The sequence below is a fragment of the Pseudophryne corroboree genome, chromosome 1 (genome assembly GCF_028390025.1).
Source record: "Pseudophryne corroboree isolate aPseCor3 chromosome 1, aPseCor3.hap2, whole genome shotgun sequence".
Taxonomy (NCBI): domain Eukaryota; kingdom Metazoa; phylum Chordata; class Amphibia; order Anura; family Myobatrachidae; genus Pseudophryne; species Pseudophryne corroboree.
The window spans coordinates 726,150,352-726,165,540 of NC_086444.1; the positions used below are offsets into that span (position 1 = coordinate 726,150,352).

The following is a 15,189-nucleotide window of genomic DNA, read 5'->3' on the forward strand; positions in this document are numbered from 1 at the left end:
TTCCTCTACATTTTGGGGAAGGTAGCTGTATAGAATTGGCATTTTATAGGTTAAGGAACTGACACTACATAGTCATGTATTGCTTATGAATAACAAACTGGCCATGGATTGTATCTTGCATTTTTATGTAATACAACAGCTGACATTCAGAGTAATTAAAGCTGTTTTCTGGAAGTGTAAGGGTTAATGTTTTACCAGGGCGTCTCCAGCTTCTGTACTGCCCTACTTAAAGCTGCTTTGAGTATGGTTGAATGATACATTTTAGCATAATAAAGTGGTGCCTCTTGGACAGAAAACATAACCGCCTATAACTTTTAAGTACAATAAGTGTGTATTTACCAAATCTTCGGGATCTGGACTTTTCTTTCTGTTTTGAGCCTGAAAACTGAGCAGCCTTTCATCCTGACAGCTGTCTTGTGTAATAAGTCTGTCGCTCCAAGCTGTCTGCTGTCATCCTCACTAGTACGTTCATTCCTTTCATTATTGGGGCACACTAGGCACTGCAAAAAAATGTATTACACTGAGCCTGCACATTGTTTCTTTTTCTTTACAGCTAGTTTATTGTCTACTTTAGTGATACTACACTTTTGTGATGATAAACTAGTCACCATTTAAATACAGCCATTGTAGAGGTCTTTTATTAACTTTTGTACAGTAGTAGTAGTGGTTTTTTCCTTCCCTCCAATGCAGCATTTTGCTTTATAAGCCTGGGAGACATTATCTCCCTCACATTAAGCCCTGAGTGTGCACTTTTCTTTGCAGCCTCAAGAGTTGCAAGGAAAAGTCTGCATCAAAATGCATTTTACATGGAATACTGTATATCCGTTAAACGAATAAGCCTAAAAGAATTGCACTGCTATGATCTTTGTGACTAACCCAATACTGTTAGTGGTGCTGTGTTGACTTGAAAGTTGCACTGTAAAGCAGGAGCATATAGAGAAAGAGAATGGCAAACTGACATCACTGTGGCATAATCTACAATTTAAAAATGCTATAGTATGGAGTTTCACAGCAGATAAATAATTAACTGTCAAAGCATACAGAGACAAAGTGATTTTTTTATAATAGAGATGTGCAGTTCGGTTTTGTTAAAACACACCCTAACTTTGGGTACAAAAGGAGAACCGAGTCACAGAATGGATCAATTTTGGGGATTAGAGTGGACTTATTTGGGTCGGGTCTTCCCTCTAGCTTGAAACTCAACTTTACAAACTGAATCTCGGGGGTTTTAGGTGCCATTTCACTCAGGAATTAATAAATAAATGGTATGGTGAGGTGTGCAAAAATACTGTAAGAACAAAAACAGGCCCAAGGTACATGATTTTAGCTGATTTTATTGAATGTTAAGTAAGGAAACTCAGAACCAAAACATGGGGTCTGCACACATCTCTAGTTTATCATTTGCACACTACAGAACAGAGCTAGTAAAAATCCAGAGAGGCAAAAGTCAATGCTCTCTCGTATTGCCGTAGTACAGTATGTATCTCAAGAAGCAACGTACTGCTAAAAAAGTGCAGAAGACACTGCAAAAAGCATTAAATACAGAGAAGGTCAAATTACACATGCCTTTATGTAGACATGCACTAATAGATTTAGACAGAAATCATAAACATAGTGACCGAAATACCGCATTTAGGGTTTGATTCTATTATCCACGATAATTTTGCGAGTCCGAATAATCACGGTGGCACTTTACGGCAGCCCGAATTTGCACAAAAGTGCTCGCCGCCCCATGTGTGCGAATTCAGGGACAGATTTATTAAGCCCGGTAAAGTGATAAAGTGGAAGGTGGTAAAGGACCAGCCAATCTGCTCCTAACTGTCATTTTTCAAACCGAGCCTGTGACATGGCAGTTAGGATCTGATTGGCTGGTCCTTTATCACCTTCCACTTTATCACTTCACCAAGCTTAATAAATCTGCCCCTCAGGCCGATACCAGCCTACAAAGGGTGCGATATTGGGTGCCGTTGTCTGTGTTTAAACACCGCGGCAGCAGCACAATGCACCCTTCATGGGTAAGAGGACCCCATAGTGTGTATTGTTGCAACAAAAACTATAAAGAGAAAAATGTATTCTTTTGCCCTCACTCAGTTATTGGGATAAATATAATAGCCTATGATTTGCAGGCATCTGTGAGATTTTGGCAGTTTAGCCTCTAGATTTACATTTTTTAAAAGGCAAAATTTAGTGGCTTAATCGCGGGTCGGGCTGTGTTTGTATACCTTATGCCTAATGCAAAGTTGGGGAAACTGCTCTGTGGGTCTGTGGGATCCATGTACTGGGGAGCCTGAGTAACAACCAGCCGTGTGTAGCGGTCTCACCCGGAGCGGTCACACGTGGACCGACTCGCGGGAGAGGGAGGCCAACGGCTGTAGTTCAAACGCGGCAAAACAAGTTGCTGGTGTCTGGCTTACCAACATACCTGCACTCATAAATATGTTTGGTTACAGAAAATGAGATATATGTTTAAGAAGACCAACAGTCTATGTTAATTGACTTTTTGAAAAGAGCAGGGGCGTAACATTCACTGACAGTGAGACACAATTATATTGCAACAGCATGTTATATGTACATATATATTAGTGTATGCACACTGCTATTATATATTTCTCCATGAAATTATGAATAAGTGAATCAGGATGAATTAAATCACTAGGTGCGGTGTTACAGGCGGACCCATAGAACACTAGCACTGTGATTTATAGCAAGATAACCTATTGATACAACAGTTACTGTGCATTTACAAATGTAACAAAATGAAATGTATCCATTATGTCCACTTGATATGAGACCACTAGCAATTAAAAGCACTTGAGGATAAAGTTTATTGTAGCATAAAGAGCAACATTGTAATTGAATGTGATTTTTAGAAATCTTTACGAAATAGACAGGATCTCATATATACAAAAATTTCATTAACAGTGGGGGCTATAATGCCTTTATTGGAAGAGAAGTCTTCAGAATAAAAAAGTCTCTGTGTTTAAGATACTTTCTAATTTTAAAACATGTTTTTCCTAATCTAATCCACTTACATTACTTGTTTTTAATATATTTCATATGGCTGTATAATTTTAAATGACGAAAAATATATATTTTATTAATTTATGAGCTAATTGTGATGTTCTCTGTGCAACCAGAAAATGGCTTTCTTTTCTGTGTGTTAATGTTGTAGTCCTTCATGCTAAGGGTAGCACTCCCAACCTTTATAAATATAGGTGTGAACACATACCAGGTAATACACTGGATTAAAGGGAAAGAGGACATTTTTGATAACTTGTCCTTACTGGTGCGGGAATATCTCTTGTTTTGTAGAACTGATTACACAACTATCTATTACTCCTTAAGGGCATGAGAACACAGTGCTGTTTGTCACATCATTACACAGTTTAGTCTTTATTGTTCTTGGCCTCCATGTTCCGGAGTAGTCTGTATCAAGTTCACATCAGAAGCAAGATTGTCAGCTTCACCTTTTCCTGGTTGCAACTAGAACATTCCTTTTAGATCGTTGACGCAGGTAATCACTTGTGCTCTATGGTCTAATTGTGCCCACACATGGTGCAATTATTGCATGCTATTTGATCTTTTTAGTTCAAATAGCATATGCATCTAGTTTAAATAACACTGTGTGTATTGTCCCTTGTGATGTGATGCGTGCTCCGGTCTAGTACATATCTCAAGGCAAAATAGTATGTGCAGAAAGTTATTTTTGTACTACAGCACACATCGTACATTGTAGTGTATTCAGAATCTGATGTAGTTCAAATAGCATACCGTACTTAGTCCAAATCGCATAGCACATATTGTATAGGCTCAACTCTCACTTAGCCCAAATAGCACCGTGTGTGGGCCCCATAATTCAGTAAGGATTGCAGATTCTGCTTTTGTGCAGATTCACATTATTTGTGACTAAGTTGTGTAAAGTAGTCCTATCCGATCGTGTGGTTCCATGGCGCAAAGAAGGGATCTATTCCATAACCATAAAGTAAAAAGTACAAGTACCACCAATTATACTTGCATGCCAGCACTACCCCAAGCTTCTATATAGAACACTCTGCCTTCCGAGCAAGAGCTTACACAATTTATAAACTATCATTCAAATAGTGCTTGGGAAATAGTAATTTAGTGCAGGCAGAGATCTGTGTATACTCAAGGTCAAATAGTTCAGGGACTTTTCCTTTTTCTGAGTGGCTAGATCTTGATAAAGACTGGGGGTCCCACCGTGGATTATTTTATCCTGAATGTCCTCTGTCTGCCAGCATCATGGGTGAGATGAGGAATGAGAGTGAGGGGTATGGAAACTGTAAACAATACATTTAACTAAACATTCAATTACTAGTAAATGGATATGAAAACATTACATACAGTATATACTAATATACACCAATTGTGTCCAGCACTCCACATGCAGTAAATAAGTGAATGCTCCGGTGCCCTGCCTTTTAGGAAATCATATGGAACATATGGTAGCTGGCACTCACGGAGACTAAAAGACCAGATGACTTTGGTCTTTTAGGGGGACAGTTACTAAGCAGTCATAAGAGCGGAGAATTGAGCCAGTGGAGAAGTGCCCATGGCAACCAATCAGCACTGAAGTAACATCTATAATTTTCATACTATAAAATAATACAGAGCTGTTGATTGGTTGATGGGGAGACTTCCCCACTGGCTCACTTCTCCAGTCTTATCACTGCTTAGTAAATATCCCCCTTAGTCTCCGTGAGTGCCAGCTACCATTTGTTCTATATATATATATATATATATATATATGTGTGTATATATTTTTCAATTAAATCATTTGGCACTCTCCTCTCCTAATACATTGTGGCTGCGTGCCCTCCAATACAAATTAACAGCAGCAGGAAAACAGGCAGCACTCACAGCTCTGATTAAAAAAAATCACAGGAGACGTCCTCTCGTGTTATATATATACATACATAGAGTGGATATTTTGTATTTACATAAAATGGAATGTAGTTATGTGACCAGCGGTCAGGAGACCACCAGTTACATGCCTCCCACTACATCCCGCCCCCTTAGAAACCCGACAGTCGGTCGGCATGCCGACTAGCAGGGCCTATTCCCACTCATGTGTGTCCATGACACCCATAGAGTGGGAATAAAACCTATGGCAAACACAGCTCAACACTGAGCCAGCAGCGCGCAAGGGGCTTGTTGCGCTAGCCCCCCGTCCCCTGCTGCCGCCATCTCGATGCTGGGATCCCGGCGTCAGTATAAAGTTTACACATGAGCAAACAGTTATTCACACTTATATCAAAACTACATTTTTTATGTAAGAACTTTGTATCAGTAATATTCAGTAATGTTAAATATGGTGTGATCAGTTCTGCAGTAAAATCCAGTTGTGCAACTACTTGGGTCTATTTTTTTGAAAGGCATTTTCTGTGGGGAAGGACAGTGGAATGACTTGAGAGGGAAATCCTTTATGCTGACAATGACAAAACATTGGCAGTAATGGGGATCCATGTAAATCAAACTGTCATCTTGGAATCCCACAAAGAAATATGACCGCTTTAGTTTACCACTAATGATTCCAACACAATATTCAAGGCCCAGAATCCCCTTCACAAACTCAAAATATTCAGTGCTGGTCCTTTCTCCACCAAGTCTCACAGGAACCAGAATGACATGAGTAGTCTCTGGCACTTGCCAAAGTGCTTCTCTACTGCATGTGAGTAGATCTCTGGGAAGATGGTGAACGCTCCATTTACCCAATGATTTATTTGGTGCCGATGCTGGAGAGGTGAATAAAATGTATTGGTGCAGGGTGTGCAGTGTGGGCCTCTATGTGCGCCACACACCCTGCATCCATTATAGGTATACGCATAGTGCACACTCTTACTGAATAAGGTGATGTTTCATCTGATGATAATTGTAGTTTTAAAGTGAAAATCACACGTTATTACAGATAACTGAAAATATCACCATTAATTATCGGAGACAAAAAAAAAAAAAAACATAAGTTGACGGAGAGTGCTCATACTACTCTCACACATATACCAGATTTAGTGCTTCCGCCTAAAAACAAGATTTATGGTAAGAACTTACCGTTGTTAAATCTTTTTCTGCGAGGTACACTGGGCTCCACAAGGAATAACATCGGGGGGTAGATTAGGATCTTGATCCGAGGCACCAACAGGCTCAAAGCTTTGCACAGCGCCGCCTCCTCTATAACCCCGCCTCCGTGCACAGGAGCTCAGTTTCGTTAACCAGCCCAATGCAGCAGCAGGTACTAGAGACGACAATCATAAACAGCCACATAGACCACACACTCACCACCACCAGGGAGGGTGTCAGCGGCTAATGCCATATCATCCCAAAGAAGCAAAGTGCGTCAGGGTGGGTGATTTGTGGAGCCCAGTGTACCTCGCAGAAAGAGATTTAACAACAGTAAGTTCTTACCTTAAATCTCGTTTTCTGCTGTGGGGTACACTGGGCTCCACAAGGAATAACATCGGGGATGTCCTAAAGCAGTTCCTTATGGGAGGGGATGCACTGTAGTGGGCACAAGAACCCAGCGTCCAAAGGAAGCATCCTGGGAGGCGGAGGTATCGAAGGCATAGAACCTTATGAACGTGTTCACTGAGGACCACGTAGCTGCCTTGCGCAATTGATCAAGGATCGCACCACGGTGGGCCGCCCAAGTAGGTCCTACAGACCGAGTAGAATGGGCTTTGATGGTAGCAGGAGCTGGCAGACCACCCTGAACATAAGCATGTGCAATCACCATTCTAATCCATCTGGCCAAGGTCTGCTTGTTAGCAGGCCAGCCACATTTGTGAAAACGAAACAGTACAAAAAGAGAATCAGATTTCCTAATGGAGGAGGTTCTCTTCACATAGATACGGAGAGCCCATACCACATCAAAAGACCGCTCTTTAGATGACACCTCAGGAGAATTAAAGGACGGAACCACAATCTCCTGATTAAGGTGGAAGGAAGACATCACCTTGGGTAAATAATGTGTTCTAGGAACCGCCTGGTCACGGTGAAAAATCAGATAGGGGGACTTACAGGATAAGACACTCAAGTCCGAGACCCTTCTAGCTGAAGCGATAGCCAGCAAAAACAAAACCTTAAGGGAGAGCCACTTAAGGTCCGCAGATGCAAGAGCTTCAAACAGATACTCTTGCAAGGCCTCCAGAACCACCAACAGATTCCAAGGGGCCAAATGTTGAACGCAAGGAAGTTGTATCCGCAACACTCCCTGAGTGAAGGTATGAACATCAGATTAGGCAGCAATCTTTCTCTGAAACCAAACCAACAAGGCAGAGATGTGAACCTTGAGGGAGGCCAATAGTTTGGCCATACTAAACTTGAAAACGTCATGATTATGAGACGCACACCAAGTGAAGTAAGCATTCCAGACCCTAGGGTAAATCCGAGCAGAAGCCGCCTTATGGGCCTTCAACATAGTTTGAACGACCACATTAGAGAAACCCTTGGCCCTCAGGACGGAAGCTTCAAGAGCCATGCCGTCAAAGTCAGACGGGCCAAGTCCTGGTAAACACAAGGGCCCTGAACGAGGAGGTCTGGTCGTTGTGGAAGTAGAAGGGGGCGATCCAACGAGAGGCCCTGTAGATCAGAGAACCAGTGCCGCCTGGGCCACGCTGGAGCTACCAGAAGCAGGTTTCCTCCTTGCCGCCTTGATGATTGATGTATGCCACCATGGTGGCGTTGTCCGATTGTACTTGAACAGGTCTGTTCTGTATTAGATGCTGGGCCATTGTCAATGCATTGAACACTACCCAAAGTAGGACTGCAGCAAAGAAGGCTAATAAGATATTAGCATGCATAAAACGGGGTATTGATGCTAGGGACGAGAGTATTATACTCCCGTTATATAAATCACTAGTGAGGCCACACCTTGAATACTGTGTACAATTCTGGGCACCGTACTACAAAAAGGATATCCTAGAGCTTGAAAAGGTACAGAGGAGGGCGACCAAACTAATTAAGGGCATGGAGACGATGGAATACAAGGAAAGGCTTGAAAGACTAGGCATGTTTACATTGGAAAAGCCGAGACTAAGAGGGGATATGATCAACATCTACAAATATATAAGGGGACAATACACAGAGCTTGCGCGGGACCTGTTTTTGGTTAGATCAACACAGAGGACTCTTGGGCACTCGCTCAGGTTAGAGGAGAGGAGATTCCGCACAATACGGCGTAAAGGCTTTTTCACGGTAAGGACAATACGTGTTTGGAATTCCCTGCCCGAGGGAGTTGTAATGGCGGAATCTGTCAACACCTTTAAGAATGGGTTAGATAAATTCCTAATGGATAAGGATATCCAGGGGTATGGTGCATAGTCATGCATTATAGTTACTATAAATAGGGATAAAATGCAACGGCTGACAGCAGCATCAGTCAGAAATTTTAGTCAAATCATCATGCATAGGAGACCACAAATAGGTTGAACTCGATGGACAATTGTCTTTTTTCAACCTCAGATACTATGTTACCCGAAGTTCCAGAATATTTATCAGGCGTAGAGACTTCTCCTCGGTCCACCGACCCTGAAGGGACTGTTCCAACACCGTGCCCCATCCTCACAGACTGGCATCCGTCGTCAGCAGGACCCAGTTGGATATCCAGAAAGGACGGCCCCTGCTCAATCAATGGTCCTGAAGCCACCAGCTCAGTGACAGATGGACCTCCGGAGACAAGGAGATCATGTGAGATCTGATCCAGTGAGGCAGGCCGTCCCACTTGGTCAGAATTAACTTCTGCAGAGGGCGAGAATGGAATTGAGCATACTCCACCATGTCAAAAGCCGACACCATGAGACCTAGCACTTGCATTGCCAAATTAATCGACACTTGCAGACGAGACAGGAAGCATCGAATCCTGTCCTGAAGTTTCAGGACCTTCTCCTGAGAGAAGAACAACTGCTGGTAGTGAGTGTCCAATAACGCTCCCAGGTGTACCGTGTTCCGAGCAGGAACCAGGGATGATTTATTCCAGTTGACAAGCCACCCGTGGGCTGTCATGACCTGGACAGTCAGATCTAGATGACACAGGAGAATTTCTGGGGAATTTGCCAGGATCAACATATCGTGTACGTACAGCAGGATCCTGACCCCTTGACGGTGGAGTGTAGCCGTTATGACTACCATTACTTTGGTGAAAATTCAGGGAGCCGTTGTCAAACCAAAGGGTAACCCCGAAATTGGTAATGAAGCAAACCTCAGGTACTGCTGATGAGACACTGCCATAGGAATATGCAAGTAGGCATTCTGTATGTCCTGGGAGACCATATAGTACCCAGGCTCTAAGTCCAGAACAATAGAGCAAAGAGTTTCCATACGAAACTTGGAGATCCTCACGTGCTTGTTCAAAGACTTGAGATTGAGAATGGGCCGCGAGGACTCATTCGGTTTCGGGACTAGGAACAGCGGTGAACTAGCTGAGCCAGAGGCACCTGTACCATCACTCCTGTGGTCAGGAGGGATTGTACCACCGAATGGAGAGTGTTTTAGCCTTCTGTGCGGAAGGAGCCGTACTAGGTAGGCAAGCTGTTTTAGCAGTAGCCAGATCAGCCACAATCTTCACCAAAAAGAATGTCTCCTTTAAAAGGAAGCACCTCCAGTGTTTTCTTAGAATCCATATCCACCGACCAGGATCTCAACCACAGGATACGGCGAGCCAAGATGGACGTAGTGGTAGCCTTGGCCCCCAGCACCAGAAGCCGCTTCTTAAGGTACAGAGAAGCCATGGCATTATATGAGAGACATTGTCTAGCATGATCAGAAATGTCCGAAGGCAGCTCCGCCTCCAGCTCCTGAGCCCATGCTTCAACAGCTTCAGCAGCCCAAGTTGCTGCAATGGTTGGCATATGCACAGCCCCCATTAGGGTATAAATTGCTTTTAGACAACCCTCCACACGTCTATCCATCGGTTCCTTCAGAGAGGTGACGGTAGTTACTGGCAGAGCTGAGGAAACTACCATGTGAGCCACATGAGAATTTACAGGCGGAGGAGTTTCCCAATTTTTACATAGCTCCGCAGAGAGAGGATAGCGAGCCAACAGTCTCTTATGCGTTGTGAATTTCGAACCTGGATTTTCCCAGGATTCCTGACATAAGTCAGGTAAAACTTGTTTAACCACTTTCTTACGTTTAAATCTGTCTGGATTTTTAGAGACAGCAGCAGGCTCAGGTTCATCATAGACAGGAAGAATGAGCCTAATAGCCTCAATCTAATCAGGGACATCCACCAGTGACTTGCCTTCCCCATCAGGAAGCATCAGAGTCAGTGTCTGTGGGGTCAGTATATGCACCATCCTCCTCAGAGGAAGTGTCCGGGACAGCGGTGGATTGTGAGGATGTAGCGGCCCGTTTAGAAGATGACTTAGTCTTAGGCGGGTGAGAGTGAGACTTATTATTAGTCAGCGATCAGTTCAAGTGCTGTAACTGTGTTGAGATTTTATCCGCCCATGGCGGATTGACTGTAGGGACCATAAATTGCTGCAGTGGCATGGGAGGTTCCACAGGGGGTGTAAGTTTAGTTACCAGCGTATTCATCAATGTGGAGAAGGTAGCCCAAGGTGGGTTATTAGTTGCCCCCGGTGCTACAGACCCACTGGGGGGATAAGGAACTCCCTGAACCTGAACTCTCTGCTGCCATGTTATCAGAGATGAGCGGGTTCGGTTCGTCGAGATCCGAACTCCTCCCGAACTTCACCTATTTTAAACGGGTCCGAGGCAGCCTCGGATCTTCCCACCTTGCTCGGTTAACCCGAACGTGGCCAAACGTCATCATCCCGCTGTCGGATTCTCGCGAGATTCGTATCCTATATAAAGAGCCGCGTGTCGCCGCCATTTTCTCTCATGCCTTGGAGATTGAACGGAGAGGACGTGGCTGCATTCTCTCCCTGAAAAGCTCTTTATCTGTGCTCAGTGTGCTGCAAATACCTGTGCTCAGTGTGCTGAAAATATCTACGTTCTCTGCCTGAAAATGCTCCATATCTGTGCTCAGTGTGCTGCAAATATCTGTGCTCAGTGTGCTGCATTGTGGGGACGACCAGTATATAATTATAGTAGTACAGTAGGCCATTGCTGTATCTTGCAGCTCTGTGTCAAGTATGCTATCCATATCTGTGCTGCATTATTGTGAGCAGTATATAGTAGGACAGTGCAGCATTTTGGTGACCAGTAGTATACATATAGTACAGTACAGTAGGCCATTGCTGTATCTTGCAGCTCTGTGTCAGGTATACTATACATATCTGTGCTGCATTATTGTGAGCAGTATATAGAAGGACAGTGCAGCATTTTGGTGACCAGCAGTATACATATAGTACAGTACAGTAGGTCATTGCTATTGATATATTACTGGTATATAATTCCACACATTAAAAAATGGAGAACAAAAATGTGGAGGGTAAAATAGGGAAAGATCAAGATCTACTTCAACCTCGTGCTGAAGCTGCTGCCACTAGACATGGCCGAGATGATGAAATGCCATCAACGTCGTCTGCCAAGGCCGATGCCCAATGTCATAGTAGAGAGCATGTAAAATCCAAAAATCTAAAGTTCAGTAAAATGACCCAAAATCAAAATGAAAAGTGTCTGAGAAGCGTAAACTTGCCAATATGCCATTTACGACACGGAGTGGCAAGGAACGGCTGGCCCTGGCCTATGTTCATGGCTAGTGGTTCAGCTTCACATGAGGATGGAAGTACTCATCCTCCCGCTAGAAAAATGAAAATACTTAAGCTGGCAAAAGCATAGCAAAGAACTGTGCATTCTTCTAAATCACAAATCCCCAAGGAGAGTCCAATTGTGTTGGTTGCGATGCCTGACTTGCCCAACACTGGGCGGGAAGAGGTGGCGCCTCCCACCATTTGCACGCCCCATGTAAGTGCTGGAAGAAGCACCCACAGTCCAGTTCCTGATAGTCAAATTGAAGATGTCACTGTTGAAGTACACCAGGATGAGGATATGGGTGTTGCTGGCGCTGAGGAGGAAATTGACAAGGGGGATTCTGATGGTGAGGTGGTTTGTTTAAGTCAGGCACCCGGGGAGACACCTGTTGACCATGGGATGAATATGGCCATTAACATGCCTGGTCAAATTACAAAAAAAAAAAATCACCTGTGTGGAATTATTTTAACAGAAATGCGGACAACAGGTGTCAAGCCGTGTGTTGCCTTTGTCAAGCTGTAATAAGTAGGGGTAAGGACGTTAACCACCTAGGAACATCCTCCCTTATACGTCACCTGGAGCGCATTCATCAGAAGTCATTAACAAGTTCAAAAACTTTGGGTAACAGCGGAAGCAGTCCACTGACAACTAAATCCCTTCTTCCTCTTGTAACCAAGCTCCTGCAAACCACACCACCAACTCCCTCAATGTCAATTTCCTCCTTAGACAGGAATGCCAATAGTCCTGCAGGCCATGTCACTGGCAAGTCTGACGAGTCCTCTCCTAACTGGGATTCCTCCGATGGATCCTTGAGTGTAACGCATACTGCTGCTGTTCCTGCTGTTGTTGCTGCTGGGAGTCGATCGTCATCCCAGAGGGGAAGTCGGAAGACCACTTGTACTACTTCCAGTAGGCAATTGACTGTCCAGCAGTCCTTTGCGAGGAAGATGAAATATCACAGCAGTCATCCTGCTGCAAAGCGGATAACTCAGGCCTTGGCAGCTGTGTTGGTGTTAGACGTGTGTCCGGTATCCACCGTTAATTCACAGGGACTTAGAGAATTGCTTGAGGTAGTGTGTCCCCAGTACCAAATACCATCTAGGTTCCATTTCTATAGGCAGGAGATACCGAGAATGTACACATACGTCAGAAAAAGACTCACCAGTGTCCTAAAAAATGCAGTTGTACCCAATGTCCACTTAACCACGGACATGTGGACAAGTGGAGCAGGGCAGACTCAGGACTATATGACAATGACAGCCCACTGGGTAGATGTATTGCCTCCCACAAGAAGAACAGCAGCGGCGGCACCAGTAGCAGCATCTCGCAAACGCCAACTCGTTCCTAGGCAGGCTATGATTTGTATCACCGCTTTCCATAAGAGGCACACAGCTGACAACCTCTTACGGAAACCGAGGAACATCATCACAGAATGGCTTACCCCAACTGGACTCTCCTGGGGATTTGTGACATCGGACAACACCACCAATATTGTGCGTGCATTACATGTGGGCAAATTCCAGCACGTCCCATGTTTTGCACATACATTGAATTTGGTGGTGCAGAATTTTTTAAAAAATGACAGGAGCGTGCAAGAGATGCTGTCGGTGTCCCGAAGAATTGTGGGCCACTTTCGTCATTCAGCCACGGCTGGAGCACCAGCAAACACTCCTGAACCTGCCCCGCCATCATCTGAAGCAAGAGGTGGTAACGAGGTGGAATTCAACCTTCTGTATGCTTCAGAGGATGGAGGAGCATCAAAAGGCCATTCAAGCGATATAGGCAAAGGAGGGGGAATGCATCTGACTCAAGCGCAGTGGAGAATGATTTCAACGTTGTGCAAGGTTCTGCAACCCTTTGAACTTGCCACACGTGAAGTCAGTTCAGACACTGCCAACCTGAGTCAGGTCATTCCCCTCATCAGGCTTTTGCAAAAGCAGCTGGAGAGATTGAAGGAGGAGCTAAAACGAAGCGATTCCGCTAGGCATGTGGGACTTGTGGATGGAGCCCTTAATTAGCCTAACCAGGATTCACGGGTGGTCAATCTGTGTAAATCAGAGCACTACATTTTGGCCACCGTGCTCGATCCTAGGTTTAAAGCCTACATTGTATCTCTCTTTCCGGCAGACACAAGTCTGCAGATGTTCAAAGACCTGCTGGTGAGACACTTGTCAACTCAAACGGAACGTGACCAGTCAACAGCTCCTCCTTCACATTCTCCCGCAACCGGGGCTGCAAGGAAAAGACTAAGAATTCCGAGCCCACCCTCTGGTGGTGATGCAGGGCAGTCTGGAGCGAGTGCTGACATCTGGTCCGGACTGAAGGACCTGCCAACGATTACTGACATGTGGTCTACTGTCACTGCATATGATTCTGTCACCATTGAAAGAATGGTGGAGGATTATGGGTGACCGCATCCAAGTAGGCACGTCAGACAGTCCGTACGTATACTGGCAGGAATAATAGACAATTTGGAGGACCTTGCAAAAACTGGCTTTATTTTACCTAAATTGCCCCCCCCTCCAGTGTGTACTCCGAAAGAGTGTTTAGTGCAGCCGCTCACCTTGTCAGCAATCGGCGTACGAGGTTACTTTCAGAAAATGTGGAGAAGATGATGTTCAGCAAAATTAATTATAATCAATTACTCAGTGGAGACATTCACCAGCAATTGCCTCCAGAAAGTACACAGGGACCTGAGATTGTGGATTCCAGTGGGAACGAATTAATAATCTGTGAGGAGGGGGATGTACATAGTGAAAGGGGTGAGGAATCGGAGGATGAGGAGGAGGTGGACATCTTGCCTCTGTAGAGCCAGTTTGTGCAAGGAGAGATTGATTGCTTCTTTTTGGTGGGGGCTCAAACCAACCAGTCATTTCAATCACAGTCGTGTGGCAGACCCTGTCGCTGAAATGATGGGTTTGTTAAAGTGTGCATGTCCTGTTTATACAACATAAGGGTGGGTGGGAGGGCCCAAGGACCATTCCATCTTGCACCTCTTTTTTCTTTAATTTATACTTGCATCATGTTCTGTTTGGGGACTATTTTTTGAAGTGCCATCCTGTCTGACACTGCAGTGCCACTCCTAGATGGGCCAGGTGTTTGTGTCGGCCACTTGGGTCGCTTAGCTTAACCATCCAGCGATCTTGGTGCACCTCTTTTTTTTTCCTTTGCATCATGTGCTGTTTGGGGACTATTTTTTGAAGTGCCCTCCTGTCTGACACTGCAGTGCCACTCCTAGATGGGCCAGTTGTTTGTGTCGGCCACTTGGGTCGCTTAGCTTAACCATCCAGCGATCTTGGTGCACCTCTTTTTTTCTTTGCATCATGTGCTGTTTGGGGACTATTTTTTGAAGTGCCATCCTGTCTGACACTGCAATGCCACTCCTAGATGTGCCAGGTGTTTGTGTCGGCCACTTGGGTCGCTTAGCTTAGTCATCCAACGACCTCTGTGCAAATTTTAGGACTAAAAATAATATTGTGAGGTGTGAGGTGTTCAGAATAGACTGTAAATGAGTGGAAA

The 15,189-nt window shown here is 44.6% G+C and overlaps 1 protein-coding gene across 1 annotated transcript in view; it reads left to right on the forward strand.

Moving 5' to 3' along the window:
- Nucleotides 1-273: 273 nt before the first annotated feature.
- LOC135046821 (phospholipid-transporting ATPase IK-like) overlaps nt 274-15,189 on the forward strand; it is a 1,701,102-nt gene continuing 1,686,186 nt past the window's right edge. Inside the window, exon 1 of the mRNA XM_063955407.1 lies at nt 274-462. The gene's annotated coding sequence lies outside the window, so the exon portion shown is untranslated. The remainder of the gene's footprint in view (nt 463-15,189) is intronic.